Here is a 10,590-nt window from a genome sequence, read left to right as displayed (position 1 = left end):
TGGTGTATTTCAATCATAAACCTTTTGAAGAAACTTCTACCCACTAGATATTTGTTAAATGAATACACACTGCCTAATAAAAATAAAAATATAATATATAGGTACCTACTATTAATAAAAAAATTAGAAATAAACAAATTATGTGACTTACTTGAAAGTTGAAACGTATACTGTGATCATCAAAATTTTCGAAAAGCACAAAATTACCAATATAGGTATAGCGTACAGCTACAATACACTGTCAGGTAGATACAACAAAATTATGTACTGATATATTTAAATCATTAACGACATTAACCTTTTTAAGACACTGGTTACAACTAGATAACTGTTATAAATAAATACACTGATCTCGCAACGGTTATTTGGCGTGAAATGTTAATTGTCAATATCGAATATATACGAAAACGAAACGAATTACGAATCATCTTATATTATTGATAATATTATAACAAAAATATGATAATAGTATTGTTACGACGACAATATATCGTCAATTCTGGGGAATCCCGGCTTATAAATATATATTAAATGTTTAAAAAAACCACAACGTAAATGATAATATCAATAATAGTCATGTTATTGTTTTGATAATATATTATTTATTTTATTATTTTATTGTTCATATTATTGACAATATGCATATTTAAATTTATTAAATAATTATAAATTCATCAAACATATTGTCATTTTAACAAAATATTGTCTATATGACAAATGTAAGCATTGTTCAAGTTTAATAAGACGATATTGTCAATGTTACCAGGGGTTTTTTTTTCAGTGTAGACTCGATTCCCTTTCGGTCAGGCGTGATAATTTTGGTATCACTTTTATTCAGCGACTGATCGAAGGTCGAGTTGATGCCCCGAGGATTCTTGGTGAACTGAGTTTTCGTATTCCTAGTAATACTAGGCTTCAAAGTACTTTCGTACCTACTTTCGTAAAATACGTCTACCAATAAATCTAACGTCTCTAGGAATGCCCAACTTTCAAGAATGATGGCGATGCACAATTTAAATAACTCTTTTGAGTATTAAACTTTATTTAGCGGCTCTAATATGAACTACGGAGGCTCATATTATTTTTATTTTTTATTTATTTCCAGAATTTATCAATTTAAGTCTTTCAAACTAATTTAAGTTAAGTTAGTATAAGTTTGTTTCACAAGTTTTTTTTCTTTTTTTTTAACTGTTTGAACTGTTATACCATTGTATTTCTTTAAGCTGTATTTTAAAAATCCGTTTTGCGTTAACTATAATAAATAATAATAAATAACAATATATCAGGAGCCTTGCATTACATTTTCACGCGTTTTACCCAACAAATAAAATTGTATTGATATTAATAGAAAAAAAACTAAAAAAATTGAAAACTGTCCGTAACAGCTTCAAAAAAAAAGTCAAAATATTTTCAAAATTTTATGATATATAGAAAATTAAAATATAAACATTAATTAAAATTGTCATGTATTTACAGTTATTTATTTTTGAATAACAATAAAATAACAAAACCGATACATGAGAAATCGAGTAAATATCCAAATTAAAAATATGAATTTTAAACGGTCATAAAAATTTAATTTGATCTGCTTGTAGACATTTTTTTTTTTTGATAAAGGTAGAAAAATTTATGAGGAATTTTGTATTACATTTTCAAATCTTAGATTTAAAAAGACAATTTTTAATGAATTTCTAACTCAAAATAATTTGAAAATTTTCGTAATTTTTACGTAATTTTATGTTGTTTTTCCCGGCGCTTTTGAAAACTATTGGGAATCGCTCCTCTCAGAATCTATTCTCATTTTTCCGATAATAGATAATAGGTATTATTCTAGTCCAGACAGTGTTAGAATTTAATAATATTAGTATATTCACTGTATTCTAATAACCTTGATTCTAGTCAATATCACAATCACAATCATATACAAATTATCAGTTGGTCAATATGTACAGTTATTGAGTTTGAAAATGGCCAACTGAAAAGTTAAAAACAAAATTATTGGGGGGGTATTATGACCACCCTACCCCCCCACTAGGTTCGCCCCTGGGAGTTACTAATTATTTTCATATATTCTGTTTCTTTTTTTTTTCTTTTTTTTGTTTACTTAATAAGCGTTGAACTATACTAAAAAAAAATTTTCCAGGGGAAGATCTGGCAGCTAGTATTATCATAAAATATACCTAGTTTGTAACATCATAGGCTGACGATCATCTTCGTTCAGAGCCGTTTTCGCATAATATAACGATTTAATATATTTAAATTCAAATTTTACACCATATATTACAGTGATCCACTTGTAACCAACTGTACAGTAGCGAAACCTCTTTACCCTCTACTAATTTTTTATAAGGGTGCTTATCAATCATTAATAGCTGTTTGACTAAAATGACTAAATAATAATGTTAAATTAGTTACTGTTGATTCTAAGATAGTGAGCCTATCCTGCATTTTCATAGGACATGTTTGTCAATGTAATATAAAAACTGAGGGTAAGTGGATGTTGCTCTGCTGCACAGTAGGTTATAAGTGGGTTAATGTATAATGGATGGTATTAAATTTGAATTCAATGATATAATATATTTGTATATGTAAAACGATTATGAGCGGAAATGGTTTTTCACTGTGAATATTCTATATTATATTTATATTGTTATTACTTATTACTAATGAATACACAGTTGGCAGCACAAAAGTTTCAAAAGCTCTACCGGCAAAAATAATGTCCAACAAATTTTCAAATTGGTCCAACAATGTCCAACAAATCATGCCTGACATTTTTTATTAGGGTGAAATTCCGCTAACGCAAAGTTGTGCTGTTGGCAGCACAAAATTTTCAAAAGCTCTACCGGCAAAAATAATGTCCAACAAATCAAGCCTGACATTTTTTATAGGGGTGAAATTTTGCTAACGTTATGTTGTGCTGTTGGAGTATAGATGGCAGCACAAAAGTGTCGAAAGCTCTACAAACAAAAATAAAGTCCAACAAAGTCTGGGGGCATTCCAACAATGTCCAACAAGTTACCAACAAGTTTGTTGGTTGTATTGCATATGTGTCTGTCATAGTTGTGCTGCTAACTTTATAAGGGTTATTTTTTCGACCCGGACTCGGCACGGACGCCCGGTCTCGGCCCGGCCTGGACAAGTGTGAACTATCAGATATAAAATCAATAAGATAATATTTTTCTAAAACCCGGACGGACTCCGGCCCGGACACGGCCCGGACCAGTGGGAATCGACCTTTATGCGCATTGCCAACACTGACCCTTCATTCTCTCTCTGATATTGAGCCACGTTTCCATAAACTATTAAAACTATTATTATTATACTATTATATTCATGTATTAAAGGGTTCGTCCCGTATTGTAAAATAAAATAAAATAAATAAAATAACCGTTTCGTGGGAAGAAATGACAATTATTAATTTCGTCAACATTTGATCTTCAAACTCTTTTAAAAAAAATATGCCTATGTTAATTTAATATTATTTTTGCTACATACAAGAAAAACGTATGAGAAAAATCGTCTTCAGTTTTCAAGCCTTTTAGCTCAGGAGCAAAAAATTATTAAATATCAACATAATTCAAAAACTAATTTAAATTATCTATTGAGCGTTCAGCATGTTGACACAAACTAGAACCGAAACCCATTTTTACGGTTTGAAATATATACTAGGTCATATTATACACACATAGTATATAAATATGCACAATGTGTTTCGTTTTAAAGGTTACACTAAATAATTCTGTCCAGTGATATCAGATTGATATGCGTTTTTCAGGAGGAGATAGGGAATACATAAATACACATTTCTTGATGATTTTTACATTTTTAGATCTTTCCGTGTGCGCATACGCAATACAATTTGCATGTTTTTCAAATAGCAACAGGTGTTTTTAATACCAAATCCAGATAGACCGAATTTGTTTAAGTCAATTTGGTCCTTTTTACCATAGCTCTATTATCAAAATTGACTAATTGACAACAAGTTAAAATTTCGATTAAAATTATTGAATTTTTCAACCATCGTACTACAATTTTATCAATTTTTATGAAATTTTAAGTATTTTAGTAAATTTGATTTATTTAATGAATGGCTAAAAATAAAATGATCATAAAGATTAAAAGTAATTACCCACTTGTATCACCAAAAATAACAATAAATCATAAAATTAATAATAGAAGGTATGAGAATAAATTACATCAGTTTGTTTAATCTTTTCTTAGTAAATTAAACATTTACGTCTAATTGATTTTAGTTAATTCCTAAAAATGAAATTTAAATGTTTTAATAACGTATGCAAACCTACGGATACAAAAAAAAAACTTGAAAATTGAAATTTCATAAAAATTTCACTGTATATTATTCCATAAGTAGGTAGGTAAATTAAATATCGAGTTCGGGGGTAAGGATTTAAACGGAGTATATGTGCCGATAATCATGATTTTAGTAATAAGAAATGAACTCACCTATTTTGGAACAAAATACTTTGTTACCTATTTCTCTGACCAACAGCAACCCAAGCATCTGTGAGATTAAGTAAAACGGACCCAATGTCTTGAATCCAAACGTTTTGCTCGTCGATACCATAATATTATTTGTTCACTGAAAAGTTATAGGCAATTAAATCGGTATTGCAGTATTACGATACTGCAGTATATATTTTGTTAACAACTTGAAGTTCAGTTGTAATGTTCTTTAATGCCAAAAACCAGCTACATAATATAATAATAATAAAATATATTACCCGTATTGACGTTAACATTAAAATTATATGTACCTACAATCGACGTAATAAACTTGACGTATCGATTTATGACAATAGCATATAATATTGTATTTATTCAGTATGGTACCTACTTATTATATAACATTCCGCAGTGCACGATAAATATGTATTATTTAGATGACGGAGACACCTGCTGTGGAATGACAAACTGCCAGAAAACATGATTATTGGGTGCGGATAAATGTTTTATTTTTTAAACGATTGTCCAATAAGCTTCCAGAGGTTTTTTAATAAGCTGTGTTCATCAAGTTTGTTGTATAAACATCATATTCTGTCATGAAAAATACATTTTATACAACAAAACATGATGCGATTGTCACTTAACAGTTAGCAATCGTAGAGCATTTGTAATTTAGCCTCGATTGAACTTGTAATAATTTCTTTTAAAAACTCACATATAGGCGCAGTGTGATGATTTTATATTGAGGGGGCAAAATGATCCCATAACTATCTTAAGAATTTTTTTTCATTAATATAGCTTAAAATATAATAAATAAATCACCTACATCAAAAACATAATATGAAATTAAAAATATTTTTTTGATGAAATTTTTTCTAAAACAATTAAATCTTCAGATATACTTAGTATGTAAGTCTTAAATATGACACAGCGACGGGTTTGGATGGAGGAACCATTAACATTTTAAGACACGTAAGCAAATACATATTGGATCCTTTTGTTTTCATATACAATTTTAGTCTCAAGCAATGTATTTTCTCGGATAAAAAAAATAGATGTTATTAAAGTTATATTTAACCCTGTAATAGGCGTGTCATATCTTTTAACACTGGTAGGTGGTACATTTAAATATGTAAAATAGGCTTATAATAACAATCATCATACTTATAATTAATAAAATATCAATTACTCATATATGAAGTACCTAAAAACATTTTAACGAATAAATATATTAAAATATACAAAAATAATTCAATAAAGATAATACATTTATTAACCACTGGCGATCCCACGGGTGCAGCCACTGCAGGGTGTACTTGTCCCCGTGAGTGAGGTTTGTAGAGGTTTTGTTGTCCTATCGTCGGTTTGTAATCTATTTTTTTCCCAATTTTTGCATTAAAGTCCATTAGTACGATTTTGATCATATTTTAAGGTATTGTGTCATATAGTGCTTCTAGTTGTTTAAATACATCGTTTTTTGTCTCCTCGTCTTTGTCCTCTGTTGGGGCATAGCAGTTGATCAGTATTATATTAAACCATTTAGCTTGAATTTCCAAGAGGCATAGCCTATCATTAATTGATTCAAATCGCTTTATGTTGTTGAATATCCTGACGCTAACTACGAAGCCGACTCCCCTTTCATGTCCTGATCCTCCACTGTAGAATAGTGTTGTTTTCTCTGTTTTGTGATTGCCAGATCCGGGCCATCTAGTTTCTTGAATTGCTAGTATAGCCAGTTCGTATCTGCAAGTTTAGATACTACTGTTGTCAGTGTTCCGGTCCTATATAAAGAGCGTACTTTCCATGTTCCAATTTTTAAGTTCTGTATGTCCGCATCTTTCCGAGAATTTTGTGTTGGTTGTTTCTTAACAATGTTTTTTTCCGAGGATGGGTTGTTGGCCCATCGCTCAATCCCCAAATTGGAGGACCATTCCCACCCAACCAATTAAGGTAAGGTGAGGGCTATTGCAGTGCAATTAGCACTGGGCGGTGGGGTCGCCAATTTCCCTACGCCACTGCTCGGGGCCCCGGGTTCGCTAAACCCGTAAGACTGGGTGTCAAGTAACATGCAGTGTCCCCCTGAGGGGAATAATTTATTCATTAAATAAATCAATAAAACAATAAATCATTATTAAATAGTACCTACCTATGGTAAAATAATCAGTGTATAATTTGAGATTTATTATCATTTACCACAAGTTTTAGTAAATTACTTCAATGACCGGTGAAAAATGTACATTTGAGTTTAAAATGGGTTTTTTTACATAAGTTTCCAACATAATTGAATCATTTTGGTAAATGACGTCTTTGACAGGAGAAAGAAGTCGTTCACCAATTTTCGTCTTTCGCCGTAACATATATATTACCACATACATAGGTAGTAAAATAAATTATTACCTATATCTGGGCATGTTATAATCAAAAATAAATAATACACATAAATTATTAATCAAAATGATTGCTTAAAGAAAATAAGATTATTAATGATTATCAATTAATAGTTAACAATATTTGATAGTAACATATACAGATACATAATAAATCTGATTTAAATGTGATCTAAAAATAAATTATACCTAACATCCTTAAAAAAAAGAAACAATAAACAAATGAGTATATGCATTTTAAATGTTTTGATATTGCAACTTTGTGTATTGAATTTTGTTTTGCAAAAGTGTAGGTAGGGTAAGTAAAATGCCACCAACTTGCTGTGTGCTTGGATGTGCTAATCGTTCTGGTCGTGATTAAGTGGTTTTGCATCATAACTAATGTCAAAAATAAAAGGTATAAGCGATATAAATACAGCCAATATTATGCAGAATAATTTTACAAATGAATTTCTACAAAATTTAATAAATAATGGAAAAGTTGTCCCTAAAGGAAGACACTATTGTGAGGAAAATAAGAAATTTGACACCACATTATTTTTTTATTCTCTTACAGCGTATAATAAAGGGTCTTGTGCTAGAACCGGGTATCTCCATTTTTTTTTCGAAATGCATATTTTTTGCATTTTCTGATAAAGAATAATTTTGTCGACATTTAGGTGCAATAACCAGGTACCAGTGTTCGGTGCAATAAGTGGCCACCTCCGGAGACACGCTGTTACTGCACCAAAATATTTACAACTCTGTTCTTGTCACATGGTATGATAAGTGATAGCATAATATTATTTCATCAGTTATAACTGTGGTGCAGATGGTCAGACTGATTATTATTATTACTATTTTATTATTATTATTATTATTATTATTACTTGTTACTATTTTATGTTGTTGTAACTGGAATTGAACCAAAACTTAGGTTAGGTTGTGTTAAAAAATTATTAACCGTTAAAAAAAGAAGAAGAAATATACATTTATAAATGTGTTACTCAATAAAAATATATTTTTCACTAAAAGAAAACTGAATTGTAGAGTTCATTTTTAACTAGAAATAACCCTACAAAGTGGTGACCTCGACGGCTTGACAGTAATATGATACAAAAAGATCCAACGGTACAACCAACGTGCATACATCACTTCAAAGCACCACTATTTTGGTTACAAAATCCTAAAATGTAGTTTATAAAGTCTCGTTTTGTCAATGCAAATATCACGGACGACGAGACTAAATTTCATTACGTTGTCGGTGCGCTTAACGGGGACATATTAACGTACGTATCGAATATATTAGAAAAACTACCGGCAAGCAACAAATATCTAAAACTTAAACAAGTACTCGCTGAGTGTCTATCTGAATCCGAAGAAAAGAAATTGAAAAAGTTACTGCGCGATATAGAGCTAGGGGATAAAAAACCATCGTTCTTATTGGTGGAAATGCAGCAGTTGGCGGGCGAGCAGTTATCCGAGGATTAAGTGAAAAGTTTATGGTAGCAGCGTTTACCACTACAAGTATAAACCATACTTCCGACAAGCCCGGACTCTTTGAATAATTTGTCAAAGATGGCGGATAAAATTCACGAAGTAAGTGAAGTAAATACTGTCGCAGCCGCAAACACTGAAAAGAAACGCACCTGCCAGAGCAGCAATTCGCTTTCGACGTTTGAGTTACAAATTGCGTCACTTACTAAAGCAATCGAAGAATTAAATCAACGAGGACGTAGCAGTGACAGAAAAGATTCTAGGACATACAGAAGAAGTAGGTCCAAGTCTCATGACAGAAGTGAGATGAGAAATGAACTATGTTATTATCATGCTAAGTTCAAGGATCAAGCTAGAATATGCGAAGGCGCATGGTGCTAAGTGCACTCAAGCCACAACACGAAAAACTAAAGAGCAAACCTTTTGAAGCTGCAACTGGTTGTGCAAGTATAACAAACTGCTTATTCGTGACGGATATCACCAGCAAACTTAAATACCTCGTCGACAGTGGAGCAGACATCTCAGTCGTACCACCGTCAAAAACAGACAAACGACAAAAATCTAATACATTAAAATTATACGCAGCAAATGGTACAGCCATTAATACATACGGCACAAAGACAATAACATATTAATAACAATAGCATATTTTAAATAAAATTCTATTAATTGGCTACTATAATATCTGTTGTTATAATAAAATATGATCAAATCAAACTACAAAATTTTTTTTATAAATCTTATGAAAATTATATTGATTAATTGATTGAAGAAAATTGTATGTAATATGACCGTAAGAAATATTTTAACTCACATTATAAAATCATTTCCAAGTTACGGAAAAAAAATACTCAACACTCCAAAATTATATCCTCAATCAATTAATCAAGTTCCTTTTACCTATTTTACTGACAATTTTAATCTATACAAAATATCTCAACTATGTACATCCGAAAATTGCTATCGAATTTCAATGAACGATAGCAGTTGGGAAATTAAGAAGTATCAAATAGGTTATCCACATATATTCAAGAACTTATTCAAGGCAACCATGTTACGGTGGCAACATGACCCAGATTTTAACCTTGAATCATTCAAAAAAGGAACTAAACAAGTAAGAATTAAATAAATAATGACTGATTGGTAAACACATTTTAAACTGATTACTAATACACCAGACCTGTGCACAGTATTCTGCTGTACTATATATTGAATACAAAGTTTCCGTTCTAACAGTCCTAGCATCTACTTCCCAGCCCGCACTCTCAAGCTTCTGTATTAGGTTATTCTTTAGTTCTGATATTCTTAGTAGTTTTCTCAGTATGTTCCTTCAAGGTTAATGAGTTATCTAAAGTAATTCTCGGGTATTTGAACTATGTAGCACATTTACACCATTACATTTCTAATTCTTCGATACCTAATGAAAATGACCAATTTACAAATAATGACATTTTTATCCTTTAAATCTGGATGTTTAGTAATTACGAGTAGGTTATGAAGGTTCATACTGCTATTAGCTAATATTTACTCACGGACAACACATTCAGGTTTAGAGAGATTATCGATCGTAATGAATAAAAACCCGTGGCACATATATTCTTCAGAATATTTCCTAATCTTTCCCAGCACTAAAAGTTTAGTATCACCAACCTGTGGTAACATCTTTTAAAAAAAAAGAGTAATTACAAATATGAAAATATATAAAATGTATGTTGTGTGGGAAACGGACACTTTGAAAGCACGTGACGTATTAATTATTGGGGTATATGGCAATATCAAACAAAATCGCTTACAGTGAAGGTTTTAGCTGAATTTAAGATGAAAATGGGGAACTTTTCTACTTTACCGGACACTCTTTTTTTTGCGAATTTTTTTTTGGGGACTTTGTCATATTTTTGACGAAAAAAATTATGGTGAAATCAGAATTTGGCGCTCGGACTTGGTTTCCAAGTTATAGGCCCGCGAAGTTAAGCCCTTTTTAACAATTCTCTTAAATAGCTAGTTTAGTCAGTGTACATCAAAGCGGATTGAGGTGCAATGGACACTAATCCTATTTAAATGCAGCCCGTCCGGAGTTCAAGATTGAAACGGCCAGTCATATTTTCCCCACTTTTTTTAAAAAAAATTTTTCTGGAGATTTCCATTTTTCTTTTTGGGTCATTTGCTTTTTTGTTACACCGAGTCACCCGGTGGGGCCACTCGCTCGCTACGCTCGCTCGGACAATTAAAAACGAAAATATCCCTCGATTTGCTATGCAAC

The sequence above is a fragment of the Myzus persicae genome, unplaced genomic scaffold (assembly GCF_001856785.1).
Source record: "Myzus persicae strain clone G006 unplaced genomic scaffold, MPER_G0061.0, whole genome shotgun sequence".
NCBI classification, from domain to species: domain Eukaryota; kingdom Metazoa; phylum Arthropoda; class Insecta; order Hemiptera; family Aphididae; genus Myzus; species Myzus persicae.
The sequence above is the reverse complement of the archived record's forward strand: the minus strand, read 5'-3'. Positions refer to the sequence as shown.